The sequence below is a fragment of the Triticum urartu genome, chromosome 5 (genome assembly GCF_003073215.2).
Source record: "Triticum urartu cultivar G1812 chromosome 5, Tu2.1, whole genome shotgun sequence".
Taxonomy (NCBI): Eukaryota; Viridiplantae; Streptophyta; class Magnoliopsida; order Poales; family Poaceae; genus Triticum; species Triticum urartu.
The window spans coordinates 602,807,929-602,822,538 of record NC_053026.1 but is presented as its reverse complement, the minus strand read 5'-3'; the positions used below and the strand labels follow the sequence as shown (position 1 = coordinate 602,822,538).

The window sequence follows — 14,610 nt, the reverse complement described above, 5'->3', positions numbered from 1 at the left end:
TTGAGAACATCAAAAGTATGAAACAATTGCTTGGCTTGTCATTAGGGTTGTGCATGATTTAAATATTTTGTGAGGTGAAGATGGAGCATAGCCAGACTATATGATTTTGTAGGGATAACTTTATTTGGCCATGTTATTTTGAGAAGAAATAATTGCTTAGTTAGTACGCTTGAAGTATTATTATTTTTATGTCAATATTAAACTTTTGTCTTGAATCTTATGGATCTAAACATTCATGCCACAATAAAGAAAAATTACATTGAGACATATGTTAGAAAGCATTCGACATCAAAAATTCTTCTTTTATCATTTACCTACTCGAGGACGAGCAGGAATTAAGCTTGGGGATGCTGATACGTCTCCAACGTATCTATAATTTTTTATTGTTCCATGCTATTATATTATCTATTTTGGATGTTTATGGGCTTTATTTTACACTTTTATATTATTTTTGGGACTAACCTATTAACCCAGAGCCCAGTGCCAGTTCCTGTTTTTTCTCTTGTTTGAGTGTTTCACAGAAAAGGAATATCAAACGGAATCCAAATGGAATGAAACCCTCAGAGCGTGATTTTTGGAACGAACGTGATCCAGGAGACTTGGAGTTGAAGTCAAGGAAGCTTCGAGGTGGCCACGAGGCAGGGAGGCGCACGTGCCCCCCTGGGCGCGCCCCCACCCTCGTGGGCCCCTCGTGGCCCCCCTTACCAACTTCTTTCGCCTATATATATCCATATACCGTAAAAACTTCGGAGAGCAGAATAAATCGGGAGTTCCGCCACCAGAAGCCTCCGTAGCCACTGCAAACCAATCTAGACCCGTTCCGGCACCCTGTCGGAGGGGGGAATCCCTCTCCGGTGGCCATCTTCATCATCCCGGCGCTCTCCATGATGAGGAGGGAGTAGTTCACCCTCGGGGCTGAGGGTATGTACCAGTAGCTATGTGTTTGATCTTTCTCTCTCTCTCGTGTTCTTGAGGTGGTACGATCTTGATGTATTGCAAGCTTTGCTATTATAGTTGGATCTTATGATGTTTCTCCCCCTCTACTCTCTTGTGATGAATTGAGTTTTCCCTTTGAAGTTATCTTATCGGAGTGAGTCTTTAAGGATTTGAGAACACTTGATGTATGTCTTGCATGTGCTCATCTGTGGTGACAATGGGATATCACGTGATCTACTTGATGTATGTTTTGGTGATGAACTTGCGAGTTCCGTGACCTCGTGAACTTATGCATAGGGGTTGGCACACGTTTTCGTCTTGACTCTCCGGTAGAAACTTTGGGCCACTCTTTGAAGTTCTTTGTGTTGGTTGAATAGATGAATCTGGGATTGTGTGATGCATATCGTATAATCATACCCACAGATAATTGAGGTGACACTGGAGTATCTAGGTGACATTAGGGTTTTGGTTGATTTGTGTCTTAAGGTGTTATTCTAGTACGAACTCTTTGATAGATCGATCCGAAAGAATAACTTTGAGGTGGTTTCGTACCCTGCAATAATCTCTTCATTTTTTCTCTGTATAAGTGACTTTGGAGTGACTCTTTGTTGCATTTTGAGGGATGGTTATATGATCCAATTATGGTATTATTGTTGAGAGAACTTGCACTAGCGAAAGTATGAACCCTAGGCCTTGTTTCAATGCATTGCAATACCGTTTACGCTCACTTTTATCATTAGTTACCTTGCTGTTTTTATATTTTCAGATTACAAATACCCATATCTACTATCCATATTGTACTTGTATCACCATCTCTTCACCGAACTAGTGCACCTATACAATTTACCATTGTATTGGGTGTGTTGGGGACACAAGAGACTCTTTGTTATTTGGTTGCAGGGTTGCTTGATAGAGACCATCTTCATCCTACTCCTCCACGGATTGATAAACCTTAGGTCATCCACTTGAGGGAAATTTGCTACTGTCCTACAAACATCTGCACTTGGAGGCCCAACAACGTCTACAAGAAGAAGGTTGTGTAGTAGACATCAGTACTACTTCACCCCGACCTCCTGCAGCCATGGCCCAGGTCTGATTCATTACTGGCCTCAGAAGGGGGCGGTCGTGGGAGAAGCATGAGATCAGGGATCGAGGCGACGGACAGCAGTGGGTTCGTAGGGTATCATCTCATTCGAGGTTGAGGGAGGGCCGACTGTAGAAAGAGAAATCCAAAGGCCCGGGAAGGACGAGAATACATACGGGAAGATACGGGAATACGGAGCTGCGCAGTTTCCTTTTGGCCAGAAAAAAGATGTGTTTCAGGGAAAAGATTTACACCATCGGATGGTTGTGGAGCACGGATGGGAGCACTGGGAAGGAGCAGGCAAGCCCCGTCCGTTCTGATCACATTGCGTTGGTGCCGAAGGGTGCGCCGGACTCGGGACAACGGGAGCCTAAGGCAAGGTGCTAGGAGTTATTCTAGGAACAATTTGTCTAATTCACATCTAGATGTTTTTAAGGATGTCACATCTAAGCTCCCACAATTATATGATGCTGCAACAAGAAAAAAAACTAGGACAAAGAAAATAGACCACAAACAGAGTGGAAATCAGCTTAGATGTGACATAACTATGTCACATCTAAATGTGTCTTAGGCAGATCCTTCTGGGAAAGAGATTTAGCGCTGCCGGAGGTAATTAAAGAGGCTTGGGATTTGGTTGGTGATGTGGACAACCTAGAGAAGCTCCAAAAGGCTATACATATGACGTTGGCTACTCTCAATACTTGGAGCAACAAGAAATTTGGTAATATTTCAAGAGAGTTAGCCAAGTCTAGATCACAACTTGAGGAGTTGATGAGTATGAATGCTGGTAGGATGGAGATAAGAAGGATCACAGACAAGATGACTGAATTGATTTATCAAGAAGAGATGATGTGGATGCGAAGATCAAAAATTTCATGGTTGAAAGAGGCCGATAGAAACACTAAGTTTTTCTAGAGCAAGGCTGTTTGACGCGCCCGTAAGAATAAAATTCATGAACTAACAAATAGTATTGGAGTGGTTCGTTCAAAATTTGATGATATGGCGACTTTGGCCAATGAGTATTTCAAAGGTATTTACTTGGCAGATCCTAACCTTGATGCTTCCATGGTACTTGATCTACTTGAGGCTAAAGTTTTAGAGGAGGATTATGCTCGACTGTGTGCTCCTTTTGATGATAAGGAGATCGCGGATGCACTATTTTAGATTGGTCCTTTAAAGACACCGGGTCCCGATGGCTTGAAGGAAATATGCCCTAGAGGAAATAACAAAGTTATTATTTATTTCCTTATATCATGATAAATGTTTATTATTCATGCCAGAATTGTATTAACTGGAAACTTAGTACATGTGTGAATACATAGACAAATAGAGTGTCACTACTATGCCTCTACTTGACTAGCTCGTTGAATCAAAGATGGTTAAGTTTCCTAGCCATAGACATGAGTTGTCATTTGATTAACGGGATCACATCATTAGAGAATGATGTGATTGACTTGACACATTCTGTTAGCTTAGCACGATGATCGTTTAGTTTATTGCTATTTCTTTCTTCATGACTTGTACATGTTCCTCTAACTATGAGATTATGCAACTCCTGAATACCGGAGGAACACTTTGTGTGCTACCAAACGTCACAACATAACTGGGTGATTATAAAGGTGCTCTACAGGTGTCTCCGATGGTACTTGTTGAGTTGGCATAGATCGAGATTAGGATTTGTCACTCCGATTGTCGGAGAGGTATCTCTGGGCCCTCTCGGTAATGCACATCACTATAAGCCTTGCAAGCAATGAAACTAATGAGTTAGTTGCGGGATGATGTATTACGGAACGAGTAAAGAGACTTTCCGGTAACGAGATTGAGCTAGGTAGTGAGATTGTGACGATCGAATCTCGGGCAAGTAACATACCGATGACAAAGGGAACAACATATGTTGTTATGCGGTTTGACCGATAAAGATCTTCGTAGAAAATGTAGGAACCAATATGAGCATCCAGGTTCTGCTATTGGTTATTGACCGGAGACATGTCTCGGTCATGTCTACATAGTTCTCGAACCCGTAGGGTCCGCAAGCTTATAGTTTTGTGACGATCAGTATTATGAGTTTATATGTTTTGATGTACCGAAGGTAGTTCAGAGTCCCGGATATGATCACGAACATGACGAGGAGTCTCGAAATGGGCGAGACATAAAGATTGATATATTGGAAGCCTACATTTGGACACCGGAAGAGTTCCGGATGAAATCGGGATTTTACCGGAGTGCCGGAGGGGTTACCGGAACCCCCGGGGGTCAAAGGTCCTTGTTGGGCCCTAGTGCAGAGAGAGAGGGGCCGGCCAGGGTAGGCCGCGCCCCCTCCCCCTCTGGTCCGAATTGGACTAGGAAGGAGGGCGGCGCCCCCCTTTCCATCTCCTTCTTACCCTTCCTTTCCCCCTCCTATTAGGAGTAGGAAAGAGGGCGGTCCTACTCCTACTAGGAGGAGGACTCCTCCTCCTGGCGCGCCCTACAGGGCCGGCCGGCCTCCCCTTTGCTCATTTATATACGGGGGCAGGGGCACCCTAGAACACACAAGTTGATCATTGATCTCTCCCAGCCATGTGCGGTGCCCCCCTCCACCATAATCCACCTCGGTCATATCGTAGCGGTGCTTAGGCGAAGCCCTGCGTCGGTAGCTTCATCAACATCGTCACCATGTCGTAGTGCTGAAGAAACTCTCCCTTGAGCTCTACTGGATCGTGAGTTCGCGGGACGTCAGAGCTGAACGTGTGCTGAACGCGGAGGTGACGTATGTTCGGTAGTGAGGATCGGTCAATCGTGAAGACGTACAACTAAATCAACCGCGTTGTTATAACGCTTCCGCTTTACGGTCTATGAGGGTACGTAGACAACACTCTCCCCTCTCGTTGCTATGCATCACCATCATCTTGCGTGTGCGTGGGAATTTTTTTAAAATTACTACGTTCCCTAAGACGGCTATCCGGCAAGGTTCTTTCAGCATAATTGGGGCACTCTTAAGGACAGTGTCATTGCAGCGGTGAAGGAATTTTTTCGGGCGGGTCTTATGCAAGCTGGGGAAAATTCTACCTCTATCATTCTTATTCCTAAAATCCCTAATCCTACTACCCTGCCTGATTACAGGCCTATTAGTCTTTGTAATGTGATATATAAAGTTATCTCTAAATGTTTGGTCAATCGGTTGAGACCACTTTTAGATGATATTATAACACTAGAACAGAGTGCTTTTATTCCGGGGCGTATGATCACAGATAATGCCTTGGTGGCCTTTGAGTGTATCCGTCACATCCAGCAAGGAATGGACCCTATCGGTGTCAAAACCGGCGGATCTCGGGTAGGGGGTCCCGAACTATGCGTCTAAGGCGGATGGTAACAGGAAGCAGGGGACAGGATGTTTACCCAGGTTCGGGCCTTCTTGATGGAGGTAATACCCTACGTCCTGCTTGATTGTTCTTGATGATATGAGTATTACAGGAGTTGATCTACCACGAGATCGTAGAGGCTAACCCTAGAAGCTAGCCTATGGTATGATTGTATGTTGTCCTACGGGCTAAACCCTCCGGTTTATATAGACACCGGAGGGGGCCGCTAGGGTTACACAGAGTCGGTTACAAGGGAGGAGATTTCCATATCCGTATTGCCTAGCTTGCCTTCCACGCCAAGAGAGTCCCATCCGGACACGGGATGAAGTCTTCAATCTTGAATCTCCATAGTCCAATAGTCCGGCCAAAGGATATAGTCCGGCTGTCCGGAGACCCCTAATCCAGAACTCCCTCAGTAGCCCCTGAACCAGGCTTCAATGACGAGGAGTCCGGCGCGCAGTATTGTCTTTGGAATTGCAAGGCGGGTTCCTCCTCCGAATACTCCATAGAAGATTTTGAACACCAGAATAGTGTCCGGCTCTGCAAAACAAGTTCCACATACTACCGCAGAGAGAATAATTTTTGTTCAAATCTAATGTGCTGACGCGTTCTGACAGCATGACGTCATGTCATGGCTCGGTCTTAATTCGAATCGTTTTTCTCAACCAGCACCACACATATTGCGGGGCGGTTTTCTCGACACATCTTGTCAAAGAAGAGATCGTGTCCCTCTTATTACGGGATTCTCATCAATACGGACGCGGGTAACCCAACCGCGCCATTACCTACGGCGCTTGGGGAATAAGAGGTTCTACCAAGCGATGGGGGGAGGCATATCGCCTCTTCTACCCTTATAAAGGGACCAGAATTCACCCTCTTCACCCATACCTCCTTCCCAACCCATTCCATTCTGCTCAGGCTCCAACGCACGAGCGTTCACCTCCTCTACCCACAAGAGGCCTTCCAAAGATGTCTGGATCTGGAGCGGGAGGCAAATGGAAGGCCTCTACCATCCGAGAGAAGGATATCAAAAAGCTTCGGGAGGCCAGGTATCTGGCCAAGAAAATCGGCCACTATCTCCCAACGGCGGGACAGATCATCCCCACTCCAGAACCCCACGAGAGGGATGTATTCCTCCCTCACTTTGTCCGCGGGCTGGGATTTCCCCTCCACCTATTCGTTCGCGGTATCATGTACTATTATGGGGTCGATCTTCATGATCTGGCCCCTAATTCCTTCCTCAACATCTCGACATTCATTGTCGTGTGCGAGGATTTTCTCCGCGATTCGCCACACTTTGGTTTATGGCTGAAGGTCTTTAATGTGAAGCCCAAGGTGGTGGGCGGCGAGCACGCCGAGTGTGGGGGCGCTATGGTGAGCAAGATGCCCAACGTCATATGGCCAACGGGAACCTTCAATGATTCTGTCAAGGAGTGGCAACAACAGTGGTTTTACATCACTGAGCCAAGCGGCAAGGAGCGGGCCGCTTCTCCCGAATTTCAATCTAGTGCTCCTCTACGGCTTATGTCCTGGGTCAAGAAAGGACTGGATTGGTCCTCGTCCGACGAACTGTCGGTGCTCCAGACGCGCATTAAAGATATGGGAGATAAGAACATTGAACTCGTTGACGTAGTCCAGGTGATGTTAGTCCGCCGGATACTGCCTTGTCAACAGCGGACTCGCAATCTATGGGAGTTTGATCCAGCCAGGCACCAGACTTTGCGAAGGCTCTTCGGCTCATCACACGAGGACATTTGCAAGGTGCTTTTTAAGTCCAGCAAATCGTGGCCGGACTCCACCGAAGACCGCGGGTACCAACTGTCCCGCCCTGCAAGTTCGGTGAGTTTATCAAACTTTTCCATCCGCATGACCCAATGGACGCGCTTGACACGTGTTTATTCAACTTTCCCAGAGCTGGACAAAGAAGGCGGAACGGATCCATTGTTCGGCCCCGCTGCCCGAGGACCCGGCCATCCCACTTCTGACGAAGATGCTGGTCCCGGCACCTGTAAGGTGCCGAAGAAGAGGGCCGAGAAGGGGGCTAAAAAGACCCGGGCGGCCTTCGTCGTTGTGGCACTTCAGGCACAATACCTGAAGGCTCTGATGCCCCTTCCGCCTTCGAAGAGGACGAAAAGGAGGAAGGAGATGAATCCCCTGTGGAGGGAAGAGGGAAGAGGACGGCCCCCGTATCCTTGGAGGCCGAACTACCCAAAAGAGGAAAGATTCCTCGTCAAGAGGATTCCCCTGCTGCCGCCGATAGCGGCACGGCATGGGATCCCAGGGCCCAGCCCCTAGTGAACTCGTGAGTATCCGAATACGTTTAAGCGTCCTGACTCATCATGGCTTAGTATTTTAACCTAAGCCGTATATTTCTTGTAGTCCGGCGAGGTCCCATACCGAACAATCCTCATCGGAGGACTTGCTCAGCTCAAACGCTGTGGAGACCTGGACGCCCCCAAAGGACCCTTCCTCCAAACTGGTGCCAAACACCGAGGCCTCGTCCCGAAAGGACCCCGGCCAAGGAGAAAAGGAAAAAACCGTGAAGGCGGCGCCTGGAGGTCAAACCGCAGGGGCCGGAGACGTGGGGAAAAAGATTCCGCCGGCAACCTCTGTCCATCCAGAAGTGTCGGATGCTTTGTTGGTGGCGCTATGAGAAGCCTCCATCGTTGATGAACACCGTGCCCTGATAGGCATGGTGATTGAGAAAATCCAGTCGACCGAGAATGGACTGAACGAAGCATGTATCAGTCTTATAAAAGGCTTTGAGGTATGTTATATGAGTTATCGAAGAGTGTCATAGTATAGATAGTAGCCCCTGATACACTATTCGGTGAAAGAAAGAACCGGACAGGGGATCGAATTCATGATCTCAGGAAGACTTACTAAATGACATTGATTTCTCTCCTGTTTCAAGCAGATACATGTAGCGGCTGCTGCCTCTCACACTGCGGAGATCGCCAGACTGAATCAAAGTCTGGAGCGGGCCAGAGAAGAAATTGGCCGATTGCAAATGCAGTTGAGGGATAAACAAGGTATGCACCAGTATTATGTGCATTTATTGCGAGATAAATGTTCAGTATGAAATAGGCCACATAATTTGTGCTAGGAGTTATGACCGAAGTCGAGGCCCTCAAAAGGGCCATTGCCAAGGCCGAGAAAAAGGCGGCCACGGAGCGGACTCTTCGTGAGAAACACGAAGCCAGAGTTATTAAAGCTGAGCAGGAACTGCAAAAGGCCGTAAGTAAATGTGAGGCCTTGGAGCAGAGTTTAACGGAGAAAGAGTCTGAACTCACCAAGGCGCACCAAGCCATGAGCGACGCCCAGGGGGAAACCCAAAGCGCGCTTCAAGGGATCCAAGAGGCGAGGAAGATCGCGGCAGGTAAGTTTTTCCCATGTACAGAGAATATTTGAAGGGAAAACTATGTTTCTGATTGCAAATGTGGACTTCTCAGGTGTATTTGTCGAGCTGCCGCACAGTATATCAGATGCCGCTCACTTCTACCGAGCCGAGGGAAGGAACACAGCTGACAAGATTTTTTGGTCTCAGTATTTGGCACCGAATTATCCAGTGCCTTTTGCCGATCAACTGAAATAGTCGATCAAACTACATAAGGCGGTGGAACTAGCCATGAAAGATGTGGTTATCCGGCTATGGCCTGCCGAACCGATTCCAAGCAGCTACTTTGGGCTCGTAAGGCGGCTTATAAGCGCTTGCCCTCAACTTGACGTCATCAAGCGGTCGGTCTGTATAGAAGGAGCGTGAATGGCCTTCGCCCTTGCAAAGGTGCACTGGGGGAAGATGGATGCCGAAAAGTTGGTGACCGAAGGACCGCCGTAGGGGAAGGAGCATCGCAAGCCCGAATCATATTATAAGAGTGTCCTGAAAGGATCCTACCTTGTGGCGGAGCTATGTACCAAGGACATTATATTTCCCTGAATGCGGATCATGTTGTCCGTTGTAATGTTTAAACAAGGTCGTTTGATATGTCGCCTGTTATATAAAATTTTACCCTCATGTGCGGCCGTTTGTATATTGAGGCTGAGAGTTGGCCAGTCGTCGGCTTTTACCCCCACGTAAGGAGTATGGGGGTGTTCGGGATAAACCTGAGCACTCTTTATCCTAGTTTTGGGTCCTCCAAGGGAGGTGCTCAGCACAACGAACCAGGCAATCGGACTATAGGGCTTTATCACTCTCACTTAGCCAGAGGAGCTTTAGTATGGTCGACGCAGCCCCTTGTGTTCGGAAGACCGTACTAGGGGCTCTATAAGTGCCTGATCGAAAGAAAAAGTCGATCCATCACACGCTGCATTGGTTATGGCACAATGCGGGAGAAATCCTTAAAGATTTTGCGACCGCTCGAACAGCAGACCAGCTCTCATCGTACCATGACAGTCAGTTTTTGGCTTTCTCTACTGAGGTGCTCGTCCGGAAGAACCGGGACACAATCGCAGTAGTTCTCCCAGTGCTACCTTAGCCGATATAGCAGAACGTAAGGTACCAAAACATAGGAGCCAGGCAAACCCAACTATTGACCCAAGACATGATTCGGAGCTGATGCATATAATGTTATAAGTTCGGGGTGCTAAACTTCCATGAAGGTGTTCGGACTTGTATTGCCATTCTATGGGGAAAACGAAGCCCCCGGCATATTTAAGGCATGTCGTTGTGTGCGGATGCCACTTGACGAAATGATTTCAATGAGAAATAATCAGCGGTAAAACGTCATATAAATCCACATGTTGTATTCGAATAATACGTCTATGCATATGGGTACAAGTAATGTGATAAAAAAGGAGTTGCGATAGCAGAACTTGCTGTAACCAGGGGGAAGAGGTTGAGTGCGGATCCGTATTGTAGCCGGATGTTTGCTGCGGGGAATGTCTAAGGGTCCCCAGACGCGTTCGAGCTGCCTCTGTGGAGTCCGTCCTGGTCGGTGCGAAGGTGAACCTGCAAAGGAAATATAAGAAATGTTTGCGTGCCGGAGGGCGGTTGAGCCGCTGAGTTCGGCCTGTCATGGCCTTCGCCGGAGTGTTTAATTGAGCCCTGGACGAGCCGGAGTATCCTTCCGCAAAGTAGTTCGGAGCCCCTTGACGGTGTCCGGGAGCCTAGGTGTCGACTCAAGATTTGGCTGCAAGGTGCTGCTCGGTGTTCCTGCTGCTAAGGTAGTGATGTATTTGTTGGTGCCGAAGGAAAATTCGGCCTTGCCATGAACCGTGATGACACCGCATGGACCGGGCATTGTGAGCTTACGTTAGGCACAATGTGTTACCGTGTTGAATCGAGCGAACGCGGTTCGCCCGAGCAGTGCTTGATAGTCACTGCGGGAAGGGGCGATTTCGAAGATTAACTCTTCGCTACGGTAATTTTCTCGTGACCCGGAGATTACCTCGAGGGAAATGGAGCCTGTACAACTGACCTCCATATATGGTATGATGTCTCTAAAAGTGGACTTAGTGGGCTTGATCGCTGACTGATCAATGCCCATCTTGTGCACTGTATCCTGGTAAAGCAGGTTTAAACTGCTACCTCCGTCCATAAGGACTCGAGTGGGGTGGAATCCGTTTATTATTGGGTCTAACACCAAGGCAGCCAATCCTTCGTGCCGGATGCTTGTCGCGTGATCCCCGCGATCAAAAAAGTAATCTGGCAGGCCAACCAGGGGTTGAACCTAGGGGTGACGGGCTCTATGGCGTGTGTGTCTCGGAGTGCATGTTTGCTTCTCCTTTTCGTCACATGGATCATGTTGACTGTTTTAACCTCTGGTGGGAATTTTTTCTGTCCTCCAGTGCTTTGCTGGCGAGGCTCGTCCTCATCTTCGCTTGGTGTCTCCCCCCTTGTGTTCGCCATTTAGCTTACTGGCCTGCTTGAAGACCCAACATTCTCTGTGGGTGTGATTTGCAGGTTTATCGGGGGTGCCATGAATCTGACATAGTTTGTTAAGAATCTTGTTTAGGCCAGACGTTCCGTCTCTGTTGCCTTTGAAAGGCTTTTTCCGCTGACCTGGTCGAGAGCCCCTGAATCCGGCGTTTACCGCCGTATTATCTAGGCTATCTTCTTTATTTCAATGCTTGCTTTTATTGCGTCGTGGTTTTCCATTGCCATCCCTGACTTCGGATGTGCTTGGGTCGCTGGTGCTACTGCGGGCTAACCAGCTGTCTTCGCCCGCGCAAAAGAGGATCATGCGACTTGTTAGAGCTGACATTGTTCTTGGTTTTTCTTGGCCGAGGTGTCTGGCGAGCCATTCGTCTCAGACGCTGTGTTTGAAAGTTGCTAAGGCTTCGGCGTCCGAACAGTCGACGATTTGGTTCTTTTTGGTGAGAAACCTGTTCCAAAGCTTTTGGGAGGACTCTCCGGACTGTTGAATTATATGACTTAAATCGTTTGCATCCGGAGGTCGGACGTAGGTCCCTTGAAAATTAGCCCGAAATGCGTCCTCGAGCTCCTCCCAACTTCCAATTGAGTTTTCGGGGAGGCTTTTCAGCCAGTGCCGAGCCGGTCCTTTAAGCTTGAGGGGCAAGTATTTAATGGGATGGAGATCGTCTCCTCGAGCCATATGGATATGGAGGATAAACTCCTCAATCCAGACCCCAGGGTCTGTGGTCCCGTCGTACGCTTCTATGTTCACTGTTTTGAATCCTTCTGGGAATTCATGGTCCAACACCTCATCGGTGAAACATAGGGGGTGTGCGGCACCCCTATACTTGGTCGTACCATGGCGTTCGGACGGTTGTAATATTCCATTTTGATTTTGTGCCGGAGCGTGCTTCCTAGATCCATAGATGGATCTGGTCGTACCAGATTTTTGGCGCAAGTCCTCACGTAGATCGTGTGTTGACTTATGTGCGACTTTGTGAGCCGCTCTATCGCGGTCACAAGGTGGTGGATCCGGCCGGTTGGCCATTTCATTATTTGGCTGTGTGGGCTCTAGGGCCTCGTCGTCGAATTCAGGTCGCAGTGCGAAGCCGCCGAATACAAAGATCTGTCCGGGGAGGAAAACCTCACCCTAGACCGCATCGCTATCGATGATCGAAGGAGCCATCAAACCTTATGGTGACAACAAAGTGGAACTCTCAATAAAAGCACCAATGTCGGTGTCAAAACCAGCGGATCTCGGGTAGGGGGTCCCGAACTGTGCGTCGAAGGCGGATGGTAACAGGAAGCAGGGGACACGATGTTTACCCAGGTTCGGTCCCTCTTGATGGAGGTAATACCCTACGTCCTGCTTGATTGTTCTTGATGATATGAGTATTACAAGAGTTGGTCTACCACGAGATCGTAGAGGCTAAACCCTAGAAGCTAGCCTATGGTATGATTGTATGTTGTCCTACGGACTAAATCCTCCGGTTTATATAGACACCGGAGGGGGCTAGGGTTACACAGAGTCGGTTACAAGGGAGGAGATCTCCATATCCGTATTGCCTATCTTGCCTTCCACGCCAAGGAGAGTCCTACCCAGACACGGGACAAAGTCTTCAATCTTGTATCTTCATAGTCCAATAGTCCAGCCAAAGGATATAGTCCGGCTGTCCGGAGACCCCCTAATCCAGAACTCCTCAGACCCAACAAAAAGCTTTTGTGCATATAAGCTAGATTTATCTAAGGCATAAAAGCTTTTGTGCATACATGCTTATCGTACTACCGCACAGGGACATTGTTAGTCTCGCCGATCTGTACGACAAGGTTGTGTCGATGCGGGAGTTCATCAAGACGCACACGCCGACAGGGAAGGTTCCGGTTGGGCGGTTCATGGTCCCCAAGTTCAAGTTCACGTCCGAGTTTGAAGCGTCATCCGACATGCGATAGCTTGTGTTAGATAGATAGGTAGAGATATATGTTGTATTCAAACTTCTATCTCTCCTCCCTCTCGTGTAATCTTTCGTCTCTCTCTCGTGTAATCTTGGAGAGTCCGAGCGACCTCCTAAAATTGTAACCCATGGTAAACTCTCAATATATACAGCGGCACGAGACCAAAGGGTTAAAATGCTTCCTCCAATATTTACATGGTCATCAGAGCCTATCATCATCACATCTAGCAACCTACGAGAAAGCCTTCACCCTCGAGAGGAAAAACAACCTAGTCGCCATAGATCAAAGCCATGGCAGGAACCGATGCATCCATCGCCGCCTCTACCATATCCACGCTTACCACATCCACCATGAGTGCCCTGACTACCCAGTTCGCCGGTTCCTCCAATGCTTCTTCTTCCACCTCCAGCAACGGCGCTAGCTCCCTCGGGTCACCTCCGTCAGAGAAGCTGACGAGGACAAATTTTCTTCTCTGGAAGGCCATCGTGCTACCCTAGATCAAGGGGACACAGATGGAGCACTTCCTGGACACCAAAAACACGACGCCCCCTGCCACCATCACCATCACCAAGGATGGGAAGGAAGAGCAGGTCATCAACTACGCCAGGACGATCTGGTTCGCCCAGCAGCAGCAGGCAAAAGGTTACCTTATGGGATCTCTATCACGTGAGGTTCTTGCGCAGGTCGTAACTCTCCAAACGCCGGCCGAGGTGTGGAGCGCCATCCACGCCTTCTTCGCTACGCAAACATAGTCGCAGCTCGTCAATACTCGCATCGCCCTTTGCAAACCTCTAGAAGGGCAACATGGGCATGCCAGAGTACCTCGCCAAGATCAAGGCCCTAACGGATGAGATCGCCTGCACCGGATCTTCGCTCGAGGGTGGCGAGATCGTCTCCTTCATTCTGAAGGGCCTGGACATGGAGTATAACTCGGTTGTCTCGTCCATCTCTGCCCTCGTCGAGCCCCTCACCATCACCGAGCTCTACGACCAGCTTCTTAGCTTTGAAGCCCACATCAATCTGCTCCAACAAGGAAATCTGCGTCAATCTTCGGTAAACTCCCTGACTCATGGCCGTGCCTATGGTGGCCGGGGCCGTGGTCACCAAGGTCAGCAAGGGCATGGCCGAGGCGGCAACAGAAACTACGGGCATGGATGCTCCAACATCAACAACAACAATGGTGCACTCTCCTTCAACTGTTGGGGAACGTAGTAATTTCAAAAAAAATCCTACACACACGCAAGATCATGGTGATGCATAGCAACGAGAGGGGAGAGTGTCGTCTACGTACCCTCGTACACCGGCAACGGAAGCGTTGACACAACGTAGAGGAAGTAGTCGTACGTCTTCCTGATCCGACCGATCCAAGTACCGAACGTACGGCACCTCCGAGTTCTGCACACGTTCAGCTCGATGACGTCCCGTGAACTCTGATCCAGCAGAGC

The 14,610-nt window shown here is 48.6% G+C and overlaps 1 pseudogene; it reads left to right on the top strand.

Moving 5' to 3' along the window:
• The first annotated feature begins 14,035 nt into the window (after positions 1-14,035).
• LOC125511851 lies at positions 14,036-14,174 on the top strand (annotated as a pseudogene).
• Positions 14,175-14,610: the final 436 nt, after the last annotated feature.